The sequence below is a fragment of the Corvus hawaiiensis genome, chromosome 5, assembly GCF_020740725.1.
Source record: "Corvus hawaiiensis isolate bCorHaw1 chromosome 5, bCorHaw1.pri.cur, whole genome shotgun sequence".
NCBI classification, from domain to species: Eukaryota; Metazoa; Chordata; class Aves; order Passeriformes; family Corvidae; genus Corvus; species Corvus hawaiiensis.
Genome location: NC_063217.1, coordinates 21,767,448 through 21,784,652, shown reverse-complemented (window position 1 = coordinate 21,784,652; position 17,205 = coordinate 21,767,448).

The following is a 17,205-nucleotide window of genomic DNA, read 5'->3' as shown; positions in this document are numbered from 1 at the left end:
GTTTCCATTTCAGATATGTTTATGCCAAGGTGAAACCTTACACATTAAACAGGCTAACTTTACCTGCAATGAACACCAAACAAAACCATTCAAACAGCTTTGGGGAAAAAACTTAGTGTAGCTTTTTTTTTAACTCTTGGAGCTACATCTGATTCTAGTTTGTGACAACATTAAAAAATAACAAAAGGCTATATCACCCCCTATGGCTCTACAAAGAGCAAACCTGCTAGAAATGTTGAAATGGGAGGAAAAAGATGGAAACAGTAACTCACATGTTCCTACATTCCTTGGGACTCACTGAGAGCTTCTATAACAGAGTTTCACCAGGTCATTCCTCTATTGGATTAAGAGGCAGATGGAGGAAAAAAGGTAAAGGTAAGAAACAGATGCTCTGTACAGCTTGATCCCCTGCTGATCTCACAGATAGAACAGCAGGTGCTTGCGCTGCTGCAAACAGCTATAAAGAACACACAGATCATCTTGGGCTACCTCTGTACCATTCTGGTGAAATGTTAAAACTGACATTTTGTCTCCTACAAAAATTATTAAAATATGGAAAATGTGGAAAATCTCCAGATTTACTATGACTTAAGTGAATGTTTGATCCATTGTACTATTCACCCTTCTTCTATAAGGCTGTATCACAGGATATTCATTCGTGTACGTGATGTGATTTTTCTGGTGAAAATTTTATCAAAATGCATTCCCTTGAAAAAAAAAAAAAAATTGACTAAATCATATTATTTGACCAAAAAGCATAACTCTTTGAAAATTCTTGGTCAACTTTGGTAGTAAGACAAAAGAATTTGCACAGCCTATTGAATATCAAGTTATTGAATATAATCAACATTTGACTATGCTAGAGACTTGGTTCTTGATAAATCACTTATTTTTGTATGATTTAATTCCATGATGCTAAACAGATGCAACAATTTATTCTTCTTTTATTCAACCCCATGATGACAAACATCATTTTCTTCCTGAAGCTGCAGAGATTGTCATTCTCCCAGCTATTAATAATTTTTTTATTCCCTGAACAGAAATTACTATTCCTTTAGAATTGCTAACTTATTTTTCTTTTGAGTGAAACCTTCTGAGATTTAGTAAGGAAATCGTTACATGAGCTGAAATAATTTAAAGAGTGTTTGCCATCTTGTGGAAGTGTTTGACTGAAATAAGTTGATTAATCCATGTAGCTGACCTAGCAATTTAGAAAGGCAATGTAGGTGCGCAGTTCAAATCAGCCTGAGAATGTATTATGGCCTCCTTCTCTGATACATTCACTGCACAGTAGTTTTACAGCAGTGCTTAAAGCTGTGCATTTGTCAATGTGGGTCCAAAATAGAACCTTATGAAGAAAAGCTAGGATATTTGATAAGGTAGAATATTTGCTTGAAATTGTGAGATTTGAGATGATCTTTGAATGGTTTCTATTATCTATGTGAATAGATAAACATATACTGTTATTTCTAGAGAGCTACAGAATAAGCAAGAAAACTGCTAAGTGTTCTCTTGCTCAAAGTCTTCCCTGAGATCTTGGCCCCACTGGAAACTGTGGAGCCAGAATCTTTATTTCTGATACTGTTCTCTTGCATTCCCTGAGTTTCTCTCATGAGAAGTAAGATTAATACAAAATAATGACAAAAAGTACTGTGTGGACACAGCTTTTAGCTTGAAAATTGCAATAGGAAGGTGCTTCCAGGAACATTTAATTCAGATGGATTTAAAGATGGCATTTTAGCATGTTCCTGTAAAGAAAAGCAATGGTATTTATCTTCTCATTGTTAACAGATTAGGAATTTGCCTCAGGGAAATCTGGCTGTTCAGCAGTTTTGAGATCAGAATGAAAATAATTAGCCCTATGAAGTCTGAAATTTAGTTATTAAGTGGGATGTGTACAACATGAGGATATCAAGTTTTAGTTTAAGGTGTCTTTCCAACAACACAGAGGTACTGCACAGAACTCGTATAAATCAGGACATCTGCTCTAGTTGTGACCAGCACCAGCAGTTCAGGAGAACAAGACACTCTGAGAGGTCAGAGTATCTACATTCACATATCTCAGTTTAGATGGGTAACAAACACCACCAACCTTTTACAGACAAGTGGATTTCTCCTTATTTAAGCTGATCAGTGGTCATTATCTGAGGCAGTATCACCTGATAGATCCTTCTTCAAATAAATAAAAGTAAAATTGTTAATAGCTCATCTGCACTTCTTTGCTTCTTTTCCAGATGCACCCAAACTATTAGAGAGGGCAGATGTAGTCTGGAGCTTTCAAATAAGCTGCTCATACAATTATTATTTTTTCTCTTCTTGCTCTGCCAACCCATAACTGAATCATCTAATGAATCACAGCTGTGCAGGTGTTCTAAAAGTCTCATTTTTTCTCAGAAATACTCAAGTAGGCTTTACCTGCAAAGTGTTTGAGGTCTTATTTGGTCAAAATAAGAGTTCAGACTAGTGTCTTCCCGTTGGCCCCTTACTTCAGCAATATTTTGAACAGATATAGACAATGAGATGAAGCCCATGAGTGTCAAACCACAGAGTATCTCAGACCGTAAAAAAAGTTGATGAAAAGTGTTATAGGACTTCTTAAAAATCTTATCAGCGTGTTGTTGACTTATAATGGAAGGATCAGTGAAAAAAAAAAAAAGCCCCAAAATAAAGCGCATCACAGTTTTATTGTTATCTATGAATAAAAGAGCACAGAAAGATAAGAACTCCTTTTGTTAATTATTTTTGTATTTGTTGTATTATTTTCCTTGAAACAATAAGGAATTCTGTGTTAGTTTCAGACTGAGAAATGATACTTTAATCTCCTGTCAGTGACAGCCAGCAAAGTCAATATATACTTCTACGCTATTCTAGAATATAAAAAAATATGTATTCTAGGAGTACAGCAACAAAGAATGAATCATTTCGCTTTGTAATCTACAACTTTGCATACATACTTTTAATACTTCTATCTAGAAGCTTTTGCTTTGCAATCATATTGGCAATGAAAAATTCCTTTGTACCAGGGGACTTTATTAACATCTACATATCAAACAATTCTTGGAAGAATGCACTGCAACTGACTGCTGTCAAAAATTAATAATCATTGCATGGGGTCTGGAGCAAAGGGTAATAATATATTAAGTAATACAAAAAGGTTGCCTGCCAAGCAGTAAGCAAAGAACTTCGACAGAAACAGGACTGAGAAAATTCTTGTGTACAAATATAATCCTATAAACTAGAAATGTTTTCACTTCTTTTGATGAAAATTTATTAATTTTTCAGCTATCTCTGTATAGGAACTTAACATATTGATTAAAATATTGCAATGGATTGTCGCTGCTGAACTCTTGTATTCTGATATTTTTGTATCAGTGAGAGGGTTGATCTGTAGATGATCTGTAAATTCCTTCCAACCCAAACCGTTCTATAATTGTGTGATACCAGTTTTAGCAGCAACTCAACCAACTTTCCTACTGAAAATGTAATATTGTGGGAAATAAAATGTCATTTACACTATTTGTCATTAGTAACATAAAGCCATAACAATCATATTCTTCCATGCATGTTCTCTTTGTGTATCAGTCTTGAAAGAAGTATCCTCTTTTCTTTGGAAGTACTATGATAGTGTCAGAATTGATGACAAAGTTTGGTATAGCAGTAAAAAGCTGAAGCAGCAAAAACATAAATAAAAATATATTACAGTAATTCACAAGATAATTGTGTGGGGTTTTTTTTTTTTAAAGCATTGGTTTCTTTATCCCTCTAGCTACTTATTGCTGTGACAGTTACTGACACATGTCCTGACAGAAATGGAATTTTCTAGACAGCATGACTGAGCAGTTGAGCACTCAGCAGTTACTGAACTGAATGTTTCCTCTCTGAAATAAAGCCATGGGGAAAATAGTCATCGTTCCTGTCAAGATCCAGCCCAAACAGTTTACACAAACAGCACATTATTGGCACATAAATCTACAATCTCAGATACTAGTTTGAGTAAAAACATTATGTTAACATTTGAGACAATTAATTGTCCCTTATCACAACTTTGCATCACAATTTTTTATGGTATTATTCATTCAAGTCTCTTTATAACACTTTATAAACACTTTTAAAAGATACATACTCTTTAGTTCTTCATGTTCTGCAGAAATAAGGTGGTGAATATTGGGAAATGGTGCAGAGAAGCAGAAATTAGTCTATTACTGCTCAGTTCTGGTAGTCTGTTAATTAATCAGCTTTGGAAAACCAATCAATATCTTGAATGTATCAGGACTATTCAGTTTATTCACTATAAACCATGAAATCAAATAAAACTTGGCAACTTGTAGTCATGTGACCAACCAAATCCTAAACAATGGAAGAAGGCTCAGAATCACAGAATCATTTAGGTTAGAAAAGACCTTAAAAATCATTGACCAACCTTTGACTGATCCTCACCTTGTTAAATAGACCATGGTATTAAGTGCCACCACCAGTCATATCTCGAACACCTCCAGGTACGGTGACTACACCCCCTCCCTGGAGAGCCCATTCCAATGCTTTACAACACTTTCTGTGAAAAACTTTTTCCTAATATCCCATCTAAACTTCTTCTAGCACAGCTTAAGGCCATTTTCTCTAGTCCTGTTACAAGCTGCCTGGGACAAGAGACTGATCCCTACCTTGCTACAACCCCTTTTCAGGTAACTGTAGAGTGATAAGGTGCTCCCTGAGCCTCCTTTTCTCCAGCTAATCAACCTGAGCTCCCTCAGCTGCTCTTCATATGATTTCTGCCTTGGAACACCTGAGCACAAGTGATGTACCTATGAAGCTCAAGGAAGAATGTAGGGGGGTGACCACAACTGTTGTAAAGGAAGACAAACATCACAACATTAAGGGGACCAGGAGACCAGGGCATAGGATTTGGTTTAGATATATAGCTGTATAAGTTGAGTGAATCAACTGGTATATCGAGTGGACAAATTGTGTAAACAACCTTCTCTGAATTACTTGGGGAAAAAAAAAGTGTGAATTCCGCTCTGACCAAGCCAGACCAGCATGGGGCAAATATATACAGCAGAGTCCAACAAGGAGTATAAAAACTGAGCAACCAACAAAATGAACTTTGAAGAGAGCAATGGGCTTCATCTGTATTCCACCCATGTATTCCTTCCCACTGGGGACAACCAGTAACATGATGGTGAGCATATTTTAGACTGCTGATGAGAATCAGGTTGGTATTGTAATCCAATTGCATGTCCTTGTGTTATGATTATATTACACTTCTGTTGACTCTAATAAAATCTTTTGTAATGTCAAATAAATTTAAATAAGTACCTTTAGTATTAAGACATTAAATCCTCCCTGTGTGGAATATCTAAAGAACTTGCTTGGACACTGACAGGGATGTTAAGAGATTGTTGCTCTGAAAATTGCTAAACTAAATACCACTGCATGTATTATAATGTGTATTTGACAGACCAATAATAACAATTGATTGTTAAAAATAAAGAGGCTAGTAGAATGGACCAGACTTATGTTAATGGCATTGCAAAATCTGTCCAGGAAGTTTTCTTCTAAAGTTTAGAGAAAAAAAAAAAAATCTTTAAACCAGTCAATGATAGCTATTACAGAAACCTCACAACAGGGAAAAAAAAAAAAAACCAACCCCAGAACCTTTGGTAGCATCAAGGATCTAGTTCAATTAAAAGACTTACCAAAGTTATAAAAAGACAAAATATTAATGTCCTGATACCTTAAAGTAGTCAAATACCCCAAAACTTTGAAGAAAATGGAAACTATGAAGAGATGTGTATCTAGTAATCTGTGAATTATCTACAAAATGAAAGGTTTGAAATTTTATTTTGATGTCTTCAGGGATTTGAAATTTAGACATCTGCATCCAAAGAAACATTTGAAAACATCAATGCTCCGTTGTTTCACTGATGGAGTAGTATTAGCTCAGGTATCCTCTGAAACCACATCTAGTTTGTAAAGGATGTAGAATCCCAGAATAATTTAGGTTGTAAAAGGCCTTTAAGGCCATTGAGACCTACTGCAAACCTAAGACTACTAAACCCACCACTAAACCATGTCTGCAACTGCTACATCTTTTAAATACCTCAGGGAATGGTGACTCGATCACTTCCTTGGGCAGCCCGTTCCAATGTTTGACAATCCTTTCAGTGAAGAATTTTTTCCTACTGTCCAACATAAAACTCCCCTGGTACAACTTGACACCACTTCTTCTCATCCTATTGCTTGCAACTTGGAAGAAGAGACCAACTCCCCCTTCATTACCTTTCAGGTAATTGTGGATAGCAATAAGGTCTCCCCTGAGCCTTCTTTTCTTCAGGCTAAGCAGCCCTAGCTGCCTCAGCTGCTCCTTGTAAGACTCATTCTCTAGACCCTTGACTATGACAGCTGGTGAGAGGTCAGTAGCTCTGACCAAGGAAGCTGTGACCAGTCCGGGGAGATGGTCCCGAAAGGAATCACCTTCCCGAGGCCCGATGTCTTCCCTCAGCTGCTGGCCAGGAGGGTCCTTGCAGAGGCTGTCAGCTCTTTAGTGATTGTCAGCTCGTGATTCCAGCTCAGCTCTGCAGGGCAGCCTCCAGGCCAAGCCAGACCAGAGAGAGACGAGAGGCCCGTGTAGCTGTTCCGCACGAGGCAGCTTTATTGGTGGCGAAGGGGAGCCGGAGACGAGCAGCTCTCTGCCCTCACAGGGGCAGAGGGCTAGCTTTTATAGGGATACAGGGGGTGGATATCAGAAGGTAAGGGCCAATGGGTTACAAAGGATCTGCATAGGGTCTCCCAGAGGATTCTGTGTCTGTCTTCTTCTTGCCGTAACTGAAGCAGTTGCCTTTCCAGGGGAGTTCTGCTGGGAGATTTGAGCAATCTCCTTATCTCAGCAGACGTCCCTCCAGGATAGTGGCTGGGCATACCCCACACTTCACCAGCTCTGTTGCCCTTCTCTGGACTTGTTCCAGCACCTCAATGTCTCTTTTGAAGTGAGGGACCCAGAATTGGACACTGGATTCCAGGTACAACGGGATCATCACTTCCCTAGTCCTGCTGGTCACACTATTTCTGTAAGCCAGGATGTCACCATCCTTCTTGGCCACCCGGACGCACTCTGGCTCATGTTTATCCGCTGTTGACCAGCACCTCCAGGTTTCCATCAGGCAGATTTCCAGTCACTCTTCCCCAAGCCTGTAGTGAATCATGGGAATGTTGTGACAAGCACTTGGCCTTGTGCTCCACAACTCATACAACTGACTTTTTTCCATCAATCCATCCTGTCCAGATCCCTCTGCAGATGTATCAGTGTGGTGTTCCTAGCCACATTCTGTACTTAGTAGCCAGATACCAAAGGATATTCTGCTAGAGCCATTCTTTCTGCTAGATCGGATCAATGATCTGATAGGAATGTAAGAGATGCAGAACCATAATGAAGCGAGGATGAGGGAATATATGTCAGTAAACCAATTTAGATCTTTTCAGCTATGCTGAAAGCCCTCCTCAGTGAGGCACTGTGAATGTCAAAGGAAGCATGAAATATCTCCAGTGCCAACTTGTATGAGTCACATAAGGGTGATTAATTGATTGAAATCCATATGCATTCTTAACCTTTCTTGTCTCTCTGTTTAACTAATTGCTCTTTAACATTTCCTTCTTCACATATCCCTGGTGAATCCATTACTTAGAAAACTTCATACAATTTTCTTTTCTTCTTCTCTAACTGATTCTACTTTGTTTTCTGCCTATGATGTAGTCACTACAGGGTACACGTTCTTTACCCATATGCAATACTCTGTACTTTAATTCTAATGGGCCGAGCTTCATCTCAGCTATCATTAGTAGTGTAAAACCTAGTCACATACATCCAATCAGTCATCCTGGCTCCCTGCCTTCAGCAGTAAATGACACTGAGAAGGTGATACATTCCATCTATTAAAGATATCAGTCTTGCAGTGGGATGACTTGACTTCGGAAATACTTTGTCTCCCCCTCTCTTTCTTTCTCTCTCTCTACTATCTAGAGATGAGTTGTTTTTAGGCTGTACTCATAATTTGGCTTCCAAATATCTAATTTTAGTTGAACTGCATTATCAGCCTTGGTTCTTAGACACCATGAATGTAGTTGAAGATACTCTGTGTTTACAAGACTCAAAACTGTTTTTTGAAGCAAGCCATATAAATGTCAATACCCTAATTTCTCTAATCAAAATGTATGAATTAATTGACTGTTTGATTTTTACCCCATGATGCATTATTAATATTTATGTATTTCTCCAAATGAACACTATAGAGAAAACAAGGTACCTGAAAGAATTGGGTTTTTTTTCCTGTAGTTGCAATATGTACTGATCATAGAACAGCATGTGACTTTAGGACTGAAATTCTTGATTCAATAATGGACTATAACAGAATATTTTTTAAATAAAAATGAGTAGATTTGATGGCTTTACATGGAATAATGTTTCAGGAAATAAAATGAAAGATGACAAATCAGGAATGATCTAAGAAGTAAATAACATATTCATATCCGACATCAAATGTCATGTTAAAAAAAAAAAAAAGTGAGGTAGGAGACAAAATTTAACTACTTGTAGAAAACCCTCTTAATTTCAACTTCATTTTTGGAATTAGTAAAAAATTCTGCTTTTTTTGTTTGTTTGTTTGTTTATGGTCTGTTATTATTTTTTCATTAAATCTAATAAATAATTTTCCATTTCATCTTCATTTAGCTTAACACTGAAATGTTAGGCAGAATGATCTGAATATTTGCAGTGCAGTACCCCATAGTACAAAAAGCACAAACTGCTGGTTCCCAAGTAGAGCTCTACTCATGTCAGATTTGTGCCATTTAATATGGAAAGCTCCACTTCACCTCCCCACCTCTCCTTCTCTCAGTGGAGAAGTATTGATAGAAGTACCATGCCAAGTTTTCTTCCCGTGCAGAAGGTACAGGTAATGCTGAACTTCAGAGCCTCTGTTTCCTGTTCCCACCCCACTTCTCTTCATGCTAACCAGAGTTTACCATCTGTAGGGAGGGGATCCTGCAAGAATGGTGAGATCAGCAAGAATTTTTTATAGGGATCAGAATAAAATTTTTACATATAACAAGCGCTTCTAATGCTATCACAGGCCTCTTTTCAGTGCTACTGTATTTTTCTTTCCCCTTTTATAAATGAACAACAGTAACAAGAACAGTAATGATGGTAAGCAATTACATTTTTTCCCAAAATGTCATTAATAAGAATTAAGAATTTTAACACTCTGATACCATACTGATTTTTATAATATATGTTTACAATAAGACTGATGCAGATAATGTAATTTTCAAATGTTACTACTTGCAAAGGAAAACAGTAGCACAGACAGACTGGTTCCCTTTATGCTTTATCTGTTCTTTATCTAATGAGGTAAAAAATAGAGTAAATATTTTTATATATTACAAAAAATGTCTGCAATGTTTATTTTGACGTGACATATGTTCTGGTGGTTTTTTAAATAGAAATCATACCAATACCAAAAATCACAGAAATGCAGAATGATAAATTAAGACCAAATACAGCAAGATAGCATACAATCTGAAGTAAATGGTATTTTGTTAGTGGTCATTGAGTGGTATATTCTGTGATACAGCAGTGTCTACTGTTATGGCATTAATATGCAGCTCTTGTTTTACTGCAGACTTACAAACTATTTTCATTATCTCTCATTGCAACATACTTTTAGGAAAAAGAAAAAAACCCCAATATTTATATTATTTTAGGACAACCTTTCAACATTTCATAAATGCTTTGATCATATTTAGATTTAGAAAGAAGAGACAACAAACCCAACAAGTCACAATTGATATTATAGGATGACACAAGAGGACCTCTCTACTTTTACATCTTGGATCCATTTTTCTAGACATATTTTCATTTATAGTTGTCAGGAATAACTAGTTTTCTATGGAAATGCGCGGACAACAGATTTCCTACAATACCACATTCATCTGTTTTAAATTCTAGCTAATGCTAAGCATAGGCATGAAGCAGAAGACTGGATATTTTAATTATCTTTTTAGGGTAATTTTTGCTAAAAATAATTCAGGGTATCAAAGTTGTAGTGAAATGTTTCAGAATAATGTCTTTCTATGCACTATAATGTTCTGTGCTGTCTCACATTCATTAGATAGAGAATTTAAAAAAACAAAATGTAGTGAGTGTATCCTTAGCATCTTCTGTGATGCATCTTTTCACCACTATGGAAGTGTATCCACTAATTACTTAATAGCTATTCTAATACGAAGGTAAACAAAAGCTAATTAAAATTTTCAGTTGCAGTTCTTAACATCAAAATATTCATATGTTGGAATAAACTGTGCAATATGGATTTTTCTTAAAGAAGTATGGAAACTTTGTGACCCACTTCTGTAAATATAACTGCTTTCCATTTACTGGCTGCTCAGAAAAGTGAGTGCCTTGGAGACCTCTAAAGCATGTTGATGGAACGCTCTCCTGAAGTCTAATGTAAGCCGCTATGTGTTTGACCACACAGCAGAAATAGAAAAGATTTTTAAAAAGGACAAAAAATCCAAACAAAAAATATAAACTGATGCAGAAATCTATTTCAGATGTGTAAGCAGTTTTTTATTACACAGTATCTATCTATCTACACTAGGTATTTATAGCATAGCACTAAATTGCTAACTAAATGTTGAAATTATTTTTATACAACATTAATGATTATTGTTAATAATTTCCTGGCAAAAATGCAAAACAAAACATACAATATAAATAGTACACAGATCAGTTACATATTTTAAAAAGACATCGCTAACACAATTCTTCCTAGAACTTGACTGAGGGTGTGTATAACAGTGTTTCAAGCAGTCTACTGCACCTTATTTTTCAGCTCTTTCCAGAAGAGTGATTTTAAATTATTTAGAAAGGTGATATTTCTTAAAAGCTTTAGTAAGCATATCCTGCTCATTTTGTCTGTGCATTCCACCTTTATGAAAATTATTCAATCATCTCTCATACTGTGTCAATATCAGGCAAAAGCTAACACTTGCATTACAGTTTCTACTAAATTCATATTGGCTTAAGACTGTAGACAGTGAGGGCCATCAAAATGTCTCCAGCACCCAGGATTTTGGTGGAGACAGAATGTCTCTCTAGACTTGTGAGAATATAGAATTAAATATTAATTTGACTTCTAGGTAGGGTTTTAACATTTATATTATTGAAGGTACAGTGGAAAAAAATTGATAGAGTGCCCCTAATGTGCTTATCAAAACCAAATTTTATAACATCTCTGGTAATATTATTGTCACTATCTTCCAGGTCTACTAGACTGTAGTGCTGTACCACCCTCATTCATAGTTGATTTCCCCAAACCAACTTATTAATTATTCCATGTCATTGAGATGCACATAATCTACAAAAGGTTTAATTGGCTTCTTCCCATGAGGAAAAATTGACTTGCTGAATGATTTTTAAGCATCTCTAATTACTTATTTTGTAAGTATACCTGTTATCTTGAAACTGTTGCACTTAAAATCTTGATAGGGGCAAAGGAAATAGACCATATATGAAGTGAAGAACTTACTGTTGAACAAAATCTATCTTTTTAAAAATCATTCTAACAGGTAAAATTATTGAATTCAGATGGAAAGCTTCATTCACAGGAAGATGAAATAGTAATGCATCTTCCTCTCCTCCCTGGTATGTCTGGATGTCTTCTAGTGCAATGCTCAATTCTTGAGGTATTCCTCTGGGTCTCAGGGCTCACACATCGTTATGTCTTAAGCAGACTGTTGAGGGGAAAGTATGACATGACAACAGCATCCTGATATTGAATACCTAATATGTTTACTTAATGATAAGAATTGTTCTGGAAATTATGTTCTAAACTTCTCTAACTTGGTATTTGAAATGAGGAGATACCTACAAATTGAAGGTGAAAACAGACATTAAAAAAGTGTGGTAGAAATGAAATCCTTAATATTAAGATACAAAATTTGTAATAGTGATACTAGTTTTTAAATACACAACTATGCCTGTCCACATATAAGTAATCAGACAGCAACAGGAATGCATGGAGGAGTGAAGTCTTTAGGTTGATTATTTTTCTATATTTTTCATGGTTTTTTTCAGATTCTGTTCATACATTATTTCCTTTAAATATTGACTTCTCATTGTTAAGGGAAAATTTTGCCTTTTTAGAAACTAATGCTGCATTTTATGGATTATTTTTTAAAATGTGGTTTATATCTGTAGTTTTTTCCAGCTTTTCATGTGCTCTGATTGTATATTGCATATTCCAGGGTTCCGGATTCACTCATGAAATTTTGACTTTCCACACGTATACTAATGGCAATCTGCTCTATTTTTCTTTAAAAGCTTCCATCCCTGAAGTGCCCTTAGCATTTCCTGGCTGTTTTTAAATCACCTGTGTCTGGATGTCATTCGATATCCTGCAAACAATCAGTAAACAGAAAAAAAAGGTTGGTTGGTTTGTTTGCTTCCAAAAAGATGCTGCGCATACACTATCTTTGCTTAAAATACATTCTTTATTTAGAACAGTAATCTGGTATGTCTCCATGGCTTTTTTAAATGTTGAAAGTTCACTTTTCAAGGTCAATTTCATTGTACTGGAGATCTTGAACTCAACAACATTTCTGTTACTCTTTTCTGTCCCATCAAATGAGATCTCTGCCTTAGTAAGGAGTAAAAATATCATTTTGAGTTCAGTGTATTTAATCTCCAATCCTAGCTCTTCTTTTAATTATTACAAGTAGGCTGTGATCTGATCATTCTTTGAAGAGCTAAATATTAAAATATTACTACTAATCTGCTTAAAAATTGATATTTTTCTTCATAATAGAAAAAAAAATATGTTAGAAGGGTACTGCAACAAATTCCATCTTCACAAGCTTTTGGTATGAATTAATCCCTACAAGGGACAACCAAAGCATAGGATTTTCATATGTAAAATATATTTTCTTTTCTGGCTTTGTGGATCTTATTTTTCCATCCATAAGAGTGGCATTAGGCATTTTTAAAAGTAGAGAGAATGTTAGCAATTAACCTGAGAAATCTTTCAGTGTTAAGATGACAGTTTAGTCTTTCATTCTAATAACATGAAGGCTTTTCTGGTTATGAAAGGGCAATCAGGAGATCATGAGAGCACAAGATGGCTCATTTTCTTTCCATCGAGGTCGCACACAGCAGAAAAGGACTGGGTATCCAATAAATTCTTTTTCACAAAATTTGTTCAATGCTTTGCTGTTACTTCTGAAAGTGATAGTGAGATACCTTTAGAACTGAAGTTCTGGAACCTGAGTGGACTGGTGTGTGGAAACTTCAAAGAATCATTTTGCATAGGGAGTTGGACTATCAAATACTGATCTCTTTAGGGAATGGAATGATTCAGCCTTCTCACAAGAATTTGAATGATGTGTAAATGTTCCAGGGAAGATTTCAGTTGAAAGGTATACTAACCAAGGAATAAAAAAAGTAAAGATACTGAGAATCTGGGGATCACAGTCAGAAGTGCTCTTTCACAGTTTTCTCTCAGGTAGCTGGAAACTACCTTTGGCAATTTGAGCTTTGCTATAGTTTGTGGAGGGTTTTTTTGGTTTGAGTTGGGTTTTTTGGTTTTTTTTGGTTTTTTTTGTTTTTTTTTTTTTTTTTTTTTTTTTTTTTTTGTTTGGTTTGTTGTTATTCTTTTGAGGTTTTTTAATAAAGGTAATTTCTCTTTGGCTTATATTAATACTAACAAACCTAGGTCACCCATTTGTATTCTTATAAGTACTATGTAAATATAGTGAATTTTGAAGGGTGAGAAGTAACTGTAAATGAAATGCAAACAGTGTAAACAATCATAATTAACTTTTCAATATAACTTTCCTATGAAATAATAAAGTAAGAATTGTCTGTAAAAATTGATTATGATGGGTACATTCTACTCACTTTAATAAAGACAGTATACAATATGTGAGTGCCTAGACTTCAATCTAGGTATACTAATAGCGAAGATTCATAAGAACATTTCTTTATAACCTGAGACATCTCTGACAGAGATATCACTGTTAATGACTTTTTCAGAAGCTCATAGGGTGTTGTATGTTTGTGTGGTTTTCCATTTTTAACGGAAGCATTGCAAAGAAAAGCAGTGGTTAAGGTTACCATTCACTGTGAGAGACAAAACAGACTATAAAAATATTATATCACACAGAGAAAACAAAACTACTTGAGAGACATATACATCATTACAGAGAAATTCCTAAGGGAATTATCTGAAAATTTCTGGTAAAGCACATTTTGATCATCCCATACTTCATTTTTACATCTTGATATACAAGCAGGAGGATCAGACATGATCATACAAGCCAAAAAGCAATTATTGCTTTCAGAACTAGTTATCAGTGTTTACTTTTCCATACCATGCTTTCATTACAGCTTATCTGCTAATTTCTCTGTCCCATCTCTGAATTATTAGCATGTACTGCAGGCTACAATCTGCAGGCTATCAAAGATGTATTATTAACATACTGGATTTCATAAAAGGCAAATTACAAGTGGAAATACTAATGAAAGAGATTATAGGCACTGCTTTGATCAATATCTTAAATATAGGCTGAGAAAAGGTGAATTAGTTAGGGTGAAACCTGAAAACTTAGGATAATGCTGGTTATATTGGTATGATTACATGACATGATATAATTTCAATGCCATTTTTTAGCAGGAGGTTACACTAACTGAGCCAGAAGACACTTCAGAGCACTAGATCCATGTAAAAAAAATACCCTTTTCTTTAAATAACGCACTGTACAAAAAGATTCCCTTCCTCCTTCTGCTGGAGACAATGATCTAGAGTTCAGTCTTCCTGCTGTCAGTCTGTCATTAACTCAAACAGCTGTGAAGTAGATACAAATACATCTGAGAGGTTCTGAGGGAGCCATAGCTCTTTCTGAATCCAAATTTTTAATACAGTGTTTTATCTGCAAATAAGGAACATTAAGACTTTAGGTACAACACTTTTGTATATTAAATTACAGAGAAGTTACTGTACTGCTGCTGTGAGATTTTAATAGAACTCTTGAAATCAAGGTGTATGATAAGCAGAAACCAATGTATTGCATTATGTTAGGGGAAGGGAAAATGAAATTCCTGGTACCCAGCCAAAACTCACATAATACCTAAGTAGTTAAAGATTAAATTCCCCACAGGACTGAAAACTTCAGGTTCATGGGTGTTTGCACAGTCAACACATCATTTTTTTACAAATGTTAAATACTAGCCTTTTCTTCCTGATCATACCTGCAGAGCTACTGGTGTTGTTTACTAGTAGGTGTGTTGGAAATGGATAAAGAAGTTTGTAATGTACAAAAAAAAACCTAAAACAAAAAACCCCACAACATAAGTACACCTGCAAACCTTATAGACCACCAGTAAATGTTGCTCTGTAACAAAATACTGAAAATGTATCGAGAAAAAATTTTCAGATCAAAATTAGGAATAAGATTTAGAGATAATTTATCATGCTCAGTAATAACATCTGATGTAGGGAACTTTCTCCTAAATATTTAAATATTCTACTTGGATATGGAGAAGATAGTTTACGTCTGAGATTCAAAACCAGAAAAGGTTTAAGGAGAAAGACTGTATACGAGCAAACGCACCAAGAGCAACAACTCATACAGTGATAGGGGACAGGCACTGAGTTGATAGTTCCTTTTTCTTTCATTTTTGCTTTTATTTATTCCTGATATGCCAGAATCAAATATCAGCAACCTTTTTATGCCACCAGGTTATTTCTGCTTCTTGCTTTACTTAAATCCAGGCCTCGATACACAACAATACCTGATTCTGCCATCATCTGCTGTCTGCTGCCTTGAGCAACTGACAACATTGCTTTGCTTAAAACCGCTCTGTTCCTGCCTATTGTGGCAGAAATCTCTCTGCTGCATAGATCTTTAAGAAAGCTTGTTCTGACTTCTTGACTTTTAATAAAAAAGGAGAGTGGGATCCTGTCTTTGTATCACAGAAAATCTGATAAATAATCTTTAACATTCAAACAAAATAGTTGTTTTTCGTATTGCATATGCTGCTATAGAGTAATAAATTCCAGCATAGGCATGTCAAGAAACTCTTCCAACCTAAGTTGCTCCAGCAGTTCAGGATCCAACAATGCTAAGATCCAATATTCCTTTCCCCTATGCTTACTGACAGTTTGGAAGAAATTATGAAAACAGGATTAAAACCTGAAAATTTGTTAGCTTTGTTCTATAAATGATTTCACTTTCCTTCCTTCAAGGCTTTTCTCCATAATAAATTCTCTTTTAAACAACATACAAAAGTGGTGTCCTGGTTCTGGCCAGGACAGTGTTAAATTTTGCAGTAGCTAGGAGGGACCACAGCCAGGACTCAAAGGTTACTTTATACCACCTCACATCATTGTTGGGGCAGGTGGGAGGGAGTCTCTTGTGGAGAGAAGGAGTTCCTTCCAGTCGAGTAAGCGTGCCACCAGTTCCAAACTGGAAGGAGAGGTTGGGTGGTGCCAGTTCCAAGGAGAGGGAGCAGCTGGGTCATGCCAGTTCTGAGCTGGAGGGATTGGTCAGGGTGGCATGGCTGCACTTCGCAGTGAGCATTTTTCCACGTGAATCGCTCTCTTTCTTGTACACTTTTGTTATTATTGTTGCTGTTGCTGTTCATTTTCTTATCTCATTGATATCTCCAGTAAATTGTTTCTATCTCAACCCATGATCTTTGCCTTTTGTGCCTCCACTTCTCCTCTCCAGCCAACCGCAGTGGGGGAGGGCAAGGGGGGAACAGGCTACTGGCATGCAATTTGGAGAGTCTCAGTAGAGCACTTAACTGGAGAGTACCATTCCTAAACCATGACAGGTGGGTTTTGGTTGAGATTTTTTTTGTTGTTTTGTTAGGTTTTTTGGGGGATTGTGCTTTTTTGGGGGGGAAGGGTGTGTTTCTTTTTAATATATTTATATTGCATATTCTTTAAAGTATATATTATCCTTGAGGCTTTAAGTAGGAAAAAAGATCAATTAAATACACTCTCCTCCCTGCTACTTAGCCACAGGGGTCACTCTATGCCCCTCCTCATGTTCATAACTTCCCGGTGTTGTCAGATATATCTTGCTTCACCAGTTATTCAAATTACTTACAGGTAGTTTGTTACATCTCTAGCATCATAAGAACATCTGTCA